Raw genomic sequence first — 13,932 nt, 5'->3', positions numbered from 1 at the left:
TGAGAGCCTCGTAGATGCAGACTGAGCGCAGCGCCCACAGCCCCTCCTCCAAGCCCCCATCCCCTGGCGCCACGCCTGACTGATGGGCGTGACCCTGGGTGAGATGGGAGGGCCTGGCCGCGGCCTCCAGCCCTGCGCTGCCCTGCGGGGTCTCTGGGTCCAGGTCTGGAAGTCGGGTTTTACATACCTGCCCCCTGTGCTGAGGCTCTTCGGCTGGGAGAAAGTCTGAGACCTCCTCGTGCTCTGATGGAAAAACACATCCCTGCGTTTGGGCTCACATCAGGAAACGCTTCCCTGTTCTAGCAAAACAACAGACTTTTACCAAAAAAACAAAAAATGCTTTGAAATTAAAACGGCGCAAAATGAGATTCCACACGACAGGCAGGGCTGGGAGACTGCAGGGACACTAGGGCAGAAACCGACTCTTACGCCAGCGCCTCGGGCGAGTCCCAAGGCCCCCCCCACAGGCCTGTCGCCCGGGACCAGGAGCAAACGGGGCAGGTGGGGAAGGAGCAGTGGGAATGCCCCCCCCCAGCCCCCGCCTGCAAATGCCCTGTGAGTCTCCGAGGGCCCCACCGACCACCGTCCGGCCCCCTGGGTCCCTGAGCGGCTTCTCCGTCCTACTCACGTCGACCAGACCCCGATGCACGGCTTCTCCGTCCTACTCACGTCGACCAGACCCCGATGCACGGCTTCTCCGTCCTACTCACGTCGACCAGACCCCGATGCACGTGTGCACTGGCCTGGCTGGGGCATCTTCTCTGCTATCCCCGCCCCGGGAGGGTGTGGCTCACGCACCCAGGCTGCCCCACCAAAGCCCCCACCTCCACCCCACAGAGGTGTTGGTCCTCCGGGGACACCTCCCGCCTCAGCCACAGGTGCCCCAGGCCCCGCCGTCGACCCTGTCTCCAGTCGCCATTGGAGGAAACGAGCCGGAATCGGGACGCGTGACCCTTGCCCCGTGGCCTCTCCCCTGCCCCATGCCGCAGGCCTCCTCTGCTCCGAGGGCTCTGGCTGCCCCGCCTCCCAGAGCTCACGCCCTCGGGTGCCCTGCCCCCGCCGGCCAGCCTGCAGCTCCCATCTAACTGACAGGACGTAGCAGAAATGAAGGGACAAACTGCGGAAGCTGCACCCGTTTTACTGGAGTCTCCTCCGTGATGAGGACGCAGATGGCCCAGGTCACAGGGCCAGCGGGAGTAGCCTCCGGCCAGCAGCCAGCAAAACCGAGTCCGGGCCCGCGGCCACGAGGGCAGCCTGGGGGCTTAGACACAGTCCTTCCCCGTCGGGCCTCAGACAGGCCGCGGCCCGAGACCCTCTCCTGCCCGGCCCCCAGCCTCCCGTCACGGCAGCAGTGGACAGACTGGCAGACCAGTGGCTGAGTAGGCCAGGGCGTGAGGCCCCCATAGCTCAGGGGAGGCCGGGAGGGCTCCGAGTCCCGCAGGGCTGGGGCAGGAGGGCGGAGCGTTCGAGGGGCCCCTCGATGGCCCACCACCCCTCCTGCATTCGGGTTTGGGAGCCAGCTGGGTCCTGCGTGCATGTGAGCCCCTGGCCAGCAGGACTCAGCACTCAGTGTGGACGCGTTGAGTTGGGGCTGAAGAACGATGGAGGCCCCGAGGGAGAGCTGGGGCCCGCAGCCTGGACGCCAGCCCCCGGGATTTCCAGGACTCTCCCCACTTCTTGTCCATTACCTGGGAGTGTGACCTTGTTAGCATTGGGGTCTTTGTGAGTAGATTTGGTTAAGATGAGGTCGCACTGCAGGAGGCCAGGCCCTGATCCAGTAGGACTGGTGTCCTTGAAGAAACAGGACATTCAGAGATAGACACATTCACGGGAGACGCCATGTGAAGATGGGGCAGAGATGGGGTGATGCTTCTACAGGTCCAGGGCGCCCAGGACGCCAGCAGAGCAGAGAAGCTGCAGGGGGCCTGGACCAGATTCTCCCTCGGCCTTAGAAGGAACCAGCCCCAGTGACACCTTGACCTCAGACTTCCGGCCGCTGAACAGGGGTTATGGCAGCCCCGGGACACTCACACCGCCCCTCCCTCATCTTTCTGTCCAGTGAACACACGTGACATCCTACTGGTGCCAGGCACCTGGGAGGTGGCGCAGAGACAACGGGGCCCCAGACGGGCCTGGCCGTGTCCTGGGGTCCACAGCTCACCGGGGAGACTCTCAGCCTAACAAACACGGCAAATGCACTTATGCTGTTGCGCAAAGAGGCCCCAGAGCCCCAGGGTCCCAGCACAGCAGGCGGGATGCAGAAGAGATGCTTCAGTGGCAGCTGCAATGATTCGATGAGCTCACGGGGACGCGGGAGAGGAGAGCGCCGAGGCCCCGCGCGGGGGCTGCCATGGGGCGGGTGTGGCCGGCACAGCCTCTCCCTGCCGCGCTGTGAGCCCCACCAGAAACACACAGACAGGGGCGGGAGGGCCGAGGGCCGTGCTTCCCGGCCTGCAGGTCGCAACCGTCAGTGTCTGGAGGATCCAACACAAGGGTAGCAACTCTTTCTTTGAATAAATTAGAAACGCCACGTGTGCTGTACGTTACAAGGGTAAGAATTATTTCCGGAGACTTTTTGTTCAGCTACTTATACGCAGGTTGCGCGTGCGCTGGGCTGAGGAGTAGACTGCTTCCTGTCTGACGCCGCGAGTGCCCACCAGGAGCCAGATGGACACGATTGATCCACACCTCGATGTCCATCCTAGGACGGAGGAGGCGCCCGGGTGCCGAGACGGCCCCAGTGCCTTTCACAGCGGGCAGAGAGCCACACCGCCATCCTCTTCCTGAGCGACGGCCGCAGGACAGACCCTGGGTGCCGGATCCCAAAACCTCACGTGCCGACGGATGCCAGCTGTGCGTGCCCTGTGCTGGCGGTCCCCATCTGACGCTGCACGGGACCCCAAGTCCCACCCGCTGCCCATCCTGGAAAGCGCAGGGTGGCCCAGGGAAAAGAGGATTCCCACCAACGTCACTGGTGTCGTGGTCGAGAAAGCACGTCACGTGGTCAAGGGCATGATGTAGGTGTGCTCGTGCCACTGCACGCGTGAGTGTGCACATGTGTGTAGATGTGTGCTCATGTGAGCATGTGCACACGTGTGGGGTGCGTGTGTGCACTCACCCACACACACCATCGTGGTGCCGGGCTAGGGCTGCAAGGTGCCTGGATCTCTTCCCCAAGTGACTCAACAGTCACTGGACGGTGAAATCCGGGGGAAGCAGGGGTCGCTGAAGGCGATGGAGGCGTGGCCAGCCCTCCAGGTATCACAGCAATCCGGGCCAGGCCGGGGGCGGCCGAGAAGCGGGTGCTGGGAGCACCCAAGGCGCTGCCCTCACACCCAGTCCAGCCAGGGCCCACCTGAGGCCGCATCTGGACCGTGCTCTGCACCTCCCTTTCTGCCACCCTGCGAGGGGCTCCCCTCCGCGCCCCGTGCCCCCCTGGAAGCTGGAGGACCAGTCGCATGTCCACGTGCTCCACGAAGTAGCTGCGTCCCGAAATGTGAGCCTGCACAGGATGCTCTAACAAGGACGGGGGACCACAAAGCTTCTACAGACCCCACCCACGGCGCCAGCCAGGTTCAGCAGCCACAGCGGACCACGAGTGCCTCTGCAGAGCTGCCCTCCAGGGCTGGCCGTCCAGATGGCCACTTCTGACCGCTGGCCAGGCTGCTGACCGCTCGTCCCGCACAGGAGGGGCTGCTCTGCCGTTGGGCACTACCCCCGCCATCCTCCCTCTGGTCCTCATGGGAGTGACGCTAAGCCGTTGCCTCACTCGTGAGGTTAGTTTAACTAAAACTGAATGACCTGGGTGACCAGGCGCAGATAAAGCACAAACACATGCCAGGCCCGGCCACCGGCCTGGTGCCCAGCTCCTGCTCCCGTCCAGCCAGACAGGGGCCTGCACTCCCCTGGCCCAGGCCTGAGTGTCCCCACGCCCCTCCCCCTCCAGCCCTGCATGCCCCTCCTCCCTCAGCCCCTCCCCACTGGGCTGGCCAACCGTCCACTGGACCTAGGCTGTGTCAGCCCAGCCTGTGTGGGTGGACAGATGGACACCTGACCCCAGCCCAGCCCGGGTCACTGGAAGACGGTGTTTTGACTGAGAAGTGTAAGACGTAGAACTGTGCCCTAGTTAGGGCGTTTGTTTTGCACAGAGATGAGTGAGCCATCCCGAAATTGCTCTGTATTTATTCTAGAATTGGGCAAGCAGGCAAACGCGTAGGTAATCAGAACGGCTGCACAATTGGCAAGTTCTGTTCAAAATGAGAACGCGGGGCCCTCGTTCAAAACTCGTTCAGAATTTCAGGACGGCAACAGCAGAGCCGTGAACCAAGCCCCTCCAAGCGTGAGGCCCTGGATAACGCGAGTCTGGGCGGGAGGAAGGGGCCGCGGGTCAGCAGGGGAAGCAGGGAGAGGGGCTGCCGCCCCACGTGGGAGTCTGCACACGCTCAGGACTGTAACACAGACGCGGGTGTGGACACGCACGGCCAGGCAGGCGGGCGGAGACCTGGGCACAGGTGTGTGTGGAAGCATGTTCTGAGCTCTGGTCTCAGATGCCGCAGCGCCCAGGTGGGCATGGAGCCCGCTCTGAGCGCAGACCGCGGTTCCGAAGATCCTTCTCCCACCAGAGGCATCAGGGCGCCCTGGAGAAACCGCTGATTCCAGAGCTCAGGCCCAGAAGGCGCCAGCGAGCCTGGAGTGTCCTTTGGGGCCACAAAGGGAGAACACAAAGGGGGGCCCATGGGAAGGACAGAGCCACCCCGAAGGGCTCCCGAAGGCCAAACCTGGGACAAGCTGACCAAAGAATAACAATAATGACAGGGACGGGTTACAGACGTCCTGCCTCAGCCCAGGCTGCCCCGACAAACAGCACAGACGGGTGTTTAAACAACAGGCAGATTTCTCACGGCCCCGGAGGCTGGAGGCCCCAGGCCACCGGGCTGGCAGGGTCCTCACGCAGTGGACAGAGTCACCAGTCCCACCATGGGCCCCACCTGCATGCGCTCGTCTGAACCTAAGCACCTCCAAGGCCCACCTCCCCGTACTTCCCACTGGGGGTCGGGGCTTCAACATACGGATTTGGGGCGCACAGATGTGCAGTCCATCACACCAGCTAGGAAAACAAATGCCCAGGTAAGGAGGAGAAGCCGAATTATGGTTCATAAACGCAGAAGGACCAATGGACTCAGAACGGCCCCCCAGCAAAAACCACAGTGATCGCTGATTTAGGCCAGAAGCATCAAGGGATGTAAAAATTGGTGGGAAAATTATGATGAGAAGTGAGATAGTCTCCCCATGAGACAGTGAAGGGAGAAGAAGCAAGTTCACGGTGGAGCAGACCACCTGCCGTGCACACGCGGACAAGAGGCCCCCAGAAGGGCCCAGTGCCACCCCCGTGGGTTCCTGCCCAGGGGCGCATCCTCAGCGTGGCCGCGAGGCAGCAGCAGACGAGCCCCAGCTGAGAGGCCTAGCCGGGGCCCGTGTCCCCCAAAGGTGCCAAGAATGAGGCGCTGTGCCCTTGGAGGAGACCCAGGAGACATGGCGACTAAACGCCGTGCGTGTCCTGCAGCGGGTCCTGCTCAGGAAAACACGTTCAGATGAGGCCACGCTGCACCGGTGTCAACAGTGCTCACGGAGCTGGGTCAGTATTCCCTTCCCGGCCGTGAGCAGGGCGTGGTGGCGATGGGGTCGTTGGCTCCGGGGGTGCAGCTGCAGGACACGCCGGAACGCCCTGTGCGGTTTTGGTCCCTTTTTTATGAGTCCAAGGTCATTTCCAAACAAACAGTTAGGATGTGACCCTAAAGTAAACGATGTTCCTTTGTCCTTGGCGTGTACCTCACTGACATACAGTGTGAGTGCTGTGCTCGAAGGCGGTTTGGAAAAATCCTTCGATTTGCGTGGTTACGTCACCGCCGCTTTGACCTACGGCTGTGCCTGCGTGGAATGGCGCCTCCCCAAGTTCACGTCCACCCAGACCCAGAACAGGCCCTTATTTGACGTAGGGTCTCCGCAGACGTGGGTGGTCAGGACGAGGCTGTACCGGGTGGCGCGGGCCCAGTCCAGCGCGGGCGTCCCGTGAGAAGAGGGCGGGCACGCAGAGGGGAGCCGCGGGAACAGGAGGGTGGCCCCGCCCAGGGACCCGGCCCCGAGCTGCCAGAGCGGGGCAGGTTCTCCCCGGGCCTCGGCGGGAACCGCCGTCTGGCACCTGCTCCCAGACAAGAGACAGTAAACCCCTGTCGTTTTAGACCCTGCAGTTTGCGAGCTCGCTGGACAGCCCCAGGCGCTTGTTCCCGTCGCCTGTTTCTTTTCTTTTCTTTTTCTTTTTTGGGCCACAGCGCGCGGCATGCGGGATCTTAGCTCCCTGGCCAGGGATCGAACCCGTGTCCCCTGCAGTCCTGCAGTGGAAGCGCGCAGTCCTAACCACTGGACCGCCAGGGAATTCCCAGCGGTTGCCTGTTTCTTTCTTTCTAACGTCATGATATTATTCCGTGTGTGGGAACTCCACGCCCTCAAGTGAGAAGACGAAGCCGATTCACCCGAGGCTGGCCATCCTCACCCCCGACGGCTACATCAGTGCTTCCATCATTATAGTGTCATACAGAGTATCCACCGGCCTAGAAGTCCTCTGTGCTCTGTCTGTTCATCCCTCCCCACAATCCCTGGTGACCACTGGTTCTTTTACTGTATCTCTAGTTTTATCTTTTCCAGAATATCATACATTTGGAATCACACAGTCTGTAGCCTTTTCAGATTGGCTTCCTTCACTTGATAATATGTATTTAAGGTTCCCCAGTGTCTCTTCACAGCTTGATAGCTCACTCCTTTTCAGTGTCTGATGTACCACAGCTTATTTATCCCATAACCTACCCAAGGACACCTTGGTGGTTTCCAAGTTTTGGCAGTTATGAATAAAGCTGCTATAAACATCCATATGCACGTTTTTGTGTGGACAAAAGTTTTCACCTCCTTTGGGTAAATAGCACAAAGTATGATTGCTGGATCGTACGGTAAGAGTAGGTTTACATTCGTAAAAAGCTGCCCAACTGTCTTCCAAAGTGTCTGTACCATGTTGCGTTCCCACCAGCAGTGAATGAGAGTTCCTATTGCTCCACACCCTTGTCAGTATTTGGTGCTGTCAGTGTTCTGGATGTCTGCCATCCTAATAGGTACATGATGGTGTCTCACTGTTGCTTTAACTTGCACATAGGATGTGAAGCAGCTTTTCATATGTGAATCGGCCATCTGTGTATCCTCTTTGGCAAAGGGTATATTCAGATCTTTTCCAACTTTTAAAATGGGGTTGCTGGGTTTCGTTATTACTGAGTGTAAAGGGTTCTTTGTATATGTTGGATAATAAGTCCTTTATCAGATGCGTGTTTTGCAAATATTTCCTCCCCATCTGTGACTTTTTTCGTTCTCTTAGCTTTCACGGACACTTCATTAATTTTAAGGAACCCCAACTTATCAATTCTTTCTTTCATAGATCATACTTTTGGTGTTGGGTCTAAAAACTCATCTCCAAACCTGAGGTCATCTAGGTTTCTCCCATCTTATCCTCTGGGAGTTTCATAGTTTTGCAGTTTCATTTTAGGTCCCTGGTCCATTTTGAGTTGGTTTTTGTGAAGGGTGTGAGGTCTTGATTCATCTTCCGTGCGGACGTCAGTTGTTCCAGCACCATTTGTCAAAGAGACTGTCTCCGCTCCATTGCATTGTCTTTGCTCCTTTGTCAAAGATCAGTGACCGCATTTATAGGGTCTGTTTCTGGGCTCTGTTCTGTCTGCTGATCTATGTGTCTATTCTGTCCCCGACACCGCACTGTCTCGGTTTCTGTAGCTTCACAGTAAGTCCTGGAGTCGGGTGGTGTCCATCCTCCAACGTGGTTCTTCTTCAATGTTGCCTTGGCTGTTCTGGGTCTTTTACCTCCTCTCCCTGTAAATTTGAGAATCAATTTCTTGATATTCACTTACAGTAACCTGCTGGGATTTTGACTGGGTACACTTCATTTTAAATGGTTGAACTCACTGATCTTTTATTTGTTCTTCTGAATTGTGAACTGTAACTAGAAAGGCCTTTCCTCCCCCGTGTTTTCCTCCAGAACTTAACGTTTCATTTTTTTATATTTATATCTCTGGTCCTTTGGGGGTTACTCTGGTGTAGAGTATGAGCTAAGGATTCGGTTTTATCCTTTTCTAATGGCTACCCAGTTGTCCCAAGAATATTATTTTCAAAAGTCCATCTTCTCCCACCTTTACCATAGGCCAAGTGTCTATGTGCATCTGATTCTATCCCTTCTATTCCACTGGTCTGCTGTCCAAAAACTGAAATTCCAAATATTCAGACCAATAGAAGAATTTTCAAGAATTAATGACGAAAACCCTCACCTCCATCCACCTGGGCACGAGAAGGAGCCGAGAGTTGCCTCCAGGGCATCCTCGGGCTGCTGTCGCCCCTCGGGTGGCACACGTTCCGTGGTCACCCTTCCCTCGGCTGTCGTAGAGGATGTTCACTGGCTGTCCATGGGTCCCAATCTTGCCGACCTCGGTGCCTGCCTTTTATAACAAACAATTTCCCGTCCCCTCTTGCTCTGCGGAAATGAAAGTTAGGGTCAGTGTTACCTACTTGTCACGTATCATTTTGGAAAAAATCAATGTAACGGCCTGTCATAAAGGAGCAGAGGGTGACTAAGTTTGCACGTGCAAACAGGTACTTTGGTACCTAGACGCACAGATGCCTCCCCTGGAAGGCAAGGTATTGAAACCAGCGTCCCCATCGTGGTGCTGTGGGGCCGCAGCCGCGGGAAAGGCAGGTGACACGAGTGCCCTGTTGTCCAGAGTGACGGCCACTACCTGCTTGTTCTCCACAGAGCCGAGCACCATCCACCCCGACCACCGTATTGCAAATTCCTAGAAAGATCAGACTTGTTAAAATCATGCAAAAATTATGTGTTTATATGTAAATAATCAGCATCTGGGCTCAAGCTTTCCACCGGGCGTCCGGCAAGACCTTGCAAACCTCTCACACAGGGCCAGGGCATCCTAACGCCCAGGCACGGGGCGACCAGTCAAAGGCCCACAGTGTCCAGAGCAGCCCTTGGGCCTGGTCCCTCCCAGCAGGGGGCACTGGGTCACGGGTGAAGACAGAGGGAGGAAAATGACAAAGGCAGTGGGGGAATCTACGTAACTGGCCGCCTGGACCCATGGCCACGCGGCACCACCGTCCAGAAGCTGCCTGTGCGCGAGGCCCAGCTGCCTCCTTCAGCTCTCGGCCCCCGTCAGAGGCCGTGGTCGTCACCAACTTGCCCATCCAACACCAGCTTTGACGCTGGACAGAGGCGGAAAGAGCTGGCTGGGCGTGTTAATTCTTGCCCAGGTTCTGTCTTCCTCAGGCCTCTCCTCACTGAGATGACGACCAGGACGGCTGAGCAAGTCGGACTTCCACCCTGAAGGGCGATGAACGGACCTTGCCTTCCCCTGGGTAGATAATCCCAGCCCCTACCCTGCCAGCCTCTGCCCCCCAGGTGCCTCCCGCCCACCCCACCCCCCCTCCCCGACTCCCCCCCCGATCCCCTGTGGGGTGACTGGGGGTCCTGGCCGCGTTGCACCCCAGGGTGGTGGTCTCCTCACGGCGCTGAGTGGCCGGCCTTCTCCGCCGATCCCCCGTGTCCTTCTCTTCCCTCTGCTCTCCTCCCTCGGCCTCAGGACCCTCCACGTCCTGACTGCTTGCTCTCGACTCCTGTCCCCGGAGCCGTCACCTTCCACCCACCTCGCCCCACGTGGCCTCCTCTCTCTGGCTGTCCTTCCAGACCTCTGGGGTCACTCGTCCCATCACTGCCACCCCAGCCATTGGCCGGGCTGGTGTCACGCCCCCCTTTCCCCAATGCAGACCCCGCGTTCTGGGCCTGAGCCCCTCCTTCCACGCAGCTGGCCCTCCCTCACCTGACAGCCCAGCCACGCTGCACTCAAGGCTCCAAACGTGCCCAAGCCTGGCGGCATTTTTGCCCCCGACGTCACCCACCTCCCGAACCCGTAAGGAGCTCCCATCTGCCCGCTCCTATTGCCACCTCAGACCGCGGGCCCCCGAGCCCCCGTGCCTGGTGCGAATGGGGTCCTGGGGGGGCGCCCTGCCCTCTCCATCTGCTGCAGATGCGCGGTCCTGCTCTGCAGAGGCCTCAGCGCCCTGTGCTCTGCAGCCCTGCTCGGCGGATCCCCGGAGCTTTGGCCTCTGCGTCTCCCTCCATGGGGGCACCCCGCCAGCCCCGAAGTGGCACCTGCAGTTGCCCCGCTGACCGCCCGCCCCTCCTGCTCCGCTGCCCCAGCCCTGGGACTCGCCGGTGCTGGTCTCCTCCTCCTTCGGGTGTGCACGTCGGGGACCGCGTGGCAGCCTGGGGTGACGGCACGCCCACCGTCGCCAGGGGCCCGGGAGGATGCAGCCATGGCCAGGGCTGTGCCCGCCTCCGAGGGACTGTAGGGCCTCCCCAGGGAGCCCTGAGGCCATCCCCCCCCGTCCTTCGCAGCACCTCTCTCCGCAGGTGAACCCTGAGCTGCGGGGCATTCGACGTCCACGGCACCACATCTGCCACAGTCTTGGCTCCCGGCAGCCCACCCTGCCCCCAGGTCATGTGACATCATCCCTGTGGGGGGGGGAGGGGGAGGGGGGAGGGAGGCAGGAGGCACCGTCTTGCTGCAAGTCCCCCCCGCCCCCCCACCGGCCCCGCCCCGGGTCTGCTCCGTGTCCAGGCACCGGGGGTTCCGGGTGATGTTCTGCAGCTGTTGGCTGTGCGGCGCGAGGATCCCCAGACCGCCCTGAGGTTCAGTGACGCGCTAGGACTCGGCTCAGCAAAGCCGGCTCATGACTTGTGACAGCCAAAGCGTCCAGATTACAACCAGCCGGGGGGGAGGGGTGTGCAGGGGGAAGACACAGGGGCAGGGCCCAGGGGAGCCCAGGCACCCTCCCTCCGAGGAGTCCCGGACAGTGGCGACACGCCCAGGGTGCCGACGGCCAGGGAGCCCGGCCTGAGCCCTTGAGTCCAGGGTTCCACTTGGTGTGGCCACATGGCAGGGCTGACCTGAGTCACGTGGCCAGGGAAGCCAGGATGCTCTCGTCAGGCCGGACATCCCAGGGCCTTGGAGTCGGGGGCAAAGGGCCAGACCCCGCCTGGGCAGGGCAACCCCTCCGCTGCGCAGGCCGGCCGTGGACGGCGGCTGACAGCCCCAGTGGCGCATCGCGCGGCTCCCGGAGAAGCTGCACCGTGAGTCTGGTCCCAGTCAGACTCCTAGTTAATCCAAGTGGGGACAAGGGACTGGCCAGTGGAGCTCCCGCTCTTCTGCAGAAGAGACAGCAACTTCCGAGACACTCAGCGTCACACGAGAAGGAGGGGCCTTGAGTCAGCTTAAAGGGAAGCAAAACTCGAGATCAAATTAGCAGGGACGTGAAAGCTGGAGGCCACCAGTGAAGAAGTGGAAAACCTCAGACCTTAACTCAGGCTGGAAAGAGAGACGTCGAGAAAAGATGCGAAGGAAGAGAACGCTAACCGTTTGCAACAGGACGACCTGGTGGCCAGAGGAGCACGCTCTGGAGCTCCCTGGGGACGTGTCCAGCTGTGAGCAGCTGAAGAGAGTGGCCTCGGAAGCCCATCAGGAGATGTATGGCTGCCGACAGCAAGGAAGGCTCCCTGAGTCGCGGGATCCCTCCTCACCCACGCGCCCCAGACAGAACGGGCGATTCTGGAGGCCCAGGGCCCACCTGAGGCCACATGGCTGTGCACCAGCTCGGGGGCAGGTGTGACGGGGGTGCCTCTCCCGGGGACAGCGTCACACAGACGCACTCTGTTCGGAGAGAAATGTGGTTATTTCACGAGCAGATTGTCTCCTGTTCTCCGAGTCCTGGACGCCGCAAGGAGGGCTCGCAGTTAACGTTTCTGCCCAACCCCCCCCCCCACCGCGGGGAACCGCACGGAGTTTGCCTGAGCAGCTGATGTCACTGGAGACATTTGGGACCCAAAGGCCACTGCGCGAGGGCTGCGCTCCCCCTGCAATGAGATGTGAACGCTGACCTGACCAGTCCGGCCTGGAAGAAAGCCCTGCCCACAGCTCTAACGAGCTCAGTGTACGCAAGGCCCGGCCCGAGATGGGTCAGCGGGAGGGGCCGGGCGGGGACACCGTGCGGGACGCCACCCGCCCCCGGGAGCCCGGCCCCAGCCGTCCAGGTCTTGAGCGCAGGGCCCGGCCTCTCTGTGCCCACCCCGCTCCCCCTGCTGAAAGGCTCCCTCGCTCCCGCCTGGCCCTCGCCCTGCGTCGGGGCAGCCTCTCTGGACTCAGCCCCGGCTCCCCGTGTGCACCTGGTGGGGGGGTGTCACCTGCACCTGCGGCCGGTGTGCAGAGCCTCTGTGCCGTCTCCTGGGAGGGATCCGCACCCTCGCGGTGGGGTCTGCACGTGGAATATCCAGGGCTGTCAATTTTGCTCTCGGTCCAGGGGCTAGTTATAGCAACAATCAGGGCCCAGGGCTGGAGCTCAGGCAGAAGCATCAGAGCACAAGGGAAGCAGGACAGAGCTCCAGACATGGCCACGTCAAACTGGCCTCTTCCTGCCATGAAGCGCTATCTCCTGAAGGTTTTTGGCCTTCGAAAGCCGTTTGGCTCCCCGCATGTTTCAGAGAAGAGAATCTATTATTTGTTCAAAAACACGTTTCCAATACCGACACGGAGTCATATTAGAGGCGCTGCAGGAAGGCTAGCCCGGCTTTTTGTGAGATGATAACAGGGCTGAGTGCTCTAAGGCTGAAACCTGTCATCACATTGATTTTCCTCCTGGAAAGCTGGTCCATCGATGAGGGTACAGCACCTCGCTGGGGGCAGAGGGATCTACGGGTCTACCTCCCGAGCCCCTCAGGACACGACCCACACCAGCCCCCAGCTCGGGCAAGGACGGCGCATGCTGTCCCCCCGGGTGGGGACTGTCCCCTGGGGCCAGGGCCAATCCAGCTGTCAGAGAAGCAGAGGGCGTCCAATTCCTGTGGGGGTGAGAGCTGCTGCACCCGCTTGTCTGCACCCCTCCCCTCCCGTGAGCTCACGCGCCTCCCCGCCATCCCCTCTAAGCCTCAGAACAGCAGATTTTGGTGACGTTCCGGGAGGATTCGCAGTGGAATCGGAGCAGGGGCTGCATGGGATGAACTGTCTCCCTCCAGACTTACACGTTGACGCCCTAACCCCCAGGACCCCAGAATGTCACTGAATTCAGACGTAAGGTCTTTAAAGAGGTACTCAAGCTGAAAGGGGTCACCAGGGAGGGCGCTAATCCAATCCGAGTGCTGTCATTGTAAGAAGGAGAGATTAGGACACAGACAGGGACAGATATGAGGGCACAGTGAGGAGATGGCCCTCAAAGAGACCGTGATCTTGGGCCCCCAACCTCCAGAACTCAGACAAGGGATGTCAGATGCTGAAGCCACCGCGGCAAACCCACACAGGCCCAGGGCCAGACCCTTCTGACCCTCCCTCCAGGCCGGCCAATGCCTCACAGGGCAGCCGTCCAACAAACGGTGGTCCGGTGGCCAGGACAACCTAGTTGGACCTGGCTGCTCCTTCGTGCTGGGCTCTGGGCCGCGGGTTTCCAACATCCGCTCTCCTCAACTCTCCGCCAGTAGGCGATTATCCCGATTTCACCAAAGGTAACTCTAGGAGGAGTTACACGTCTCACCTGAAAGCTGGGTCCAGTGTCCAGGACTGACTGGTCACGGCCAACTTCACTCCGCTAGCTGTGACCACACCTAGGAATACAAGCCAACCCGCCCCAGGGGAGAAGGGCCCCAGAGGCCGGCGCGCACCCCATTCGGCGCCTCCGAACTGTTCCTGCTGTTTCCACGTAGCAGCACCTCCACTGCACTTCTCACAGCTTCTCTTCACAGGGTTTTATTTTTACTGATAAATAAACCCTGCCGAG

This window comes from Eschrichtius robustus, chromosome 2, assembly GCF_028021215.1.
Source record: "Eschrichtius robustus isolate mEscRob2 chromosome 2, mEscRob2.pri, whole genome shotgun sequence".
Taxonomy (NCBI): domain Eukaryota; kingdom Metazoa; phylum Chordata; class Mammalia; order Artiodactyla; family Eschrichtiidae; genus Eschrichtius; species Eschrichtius robustus.
This window is presented reverse-complemented; position numbering follows the sequence as displayed.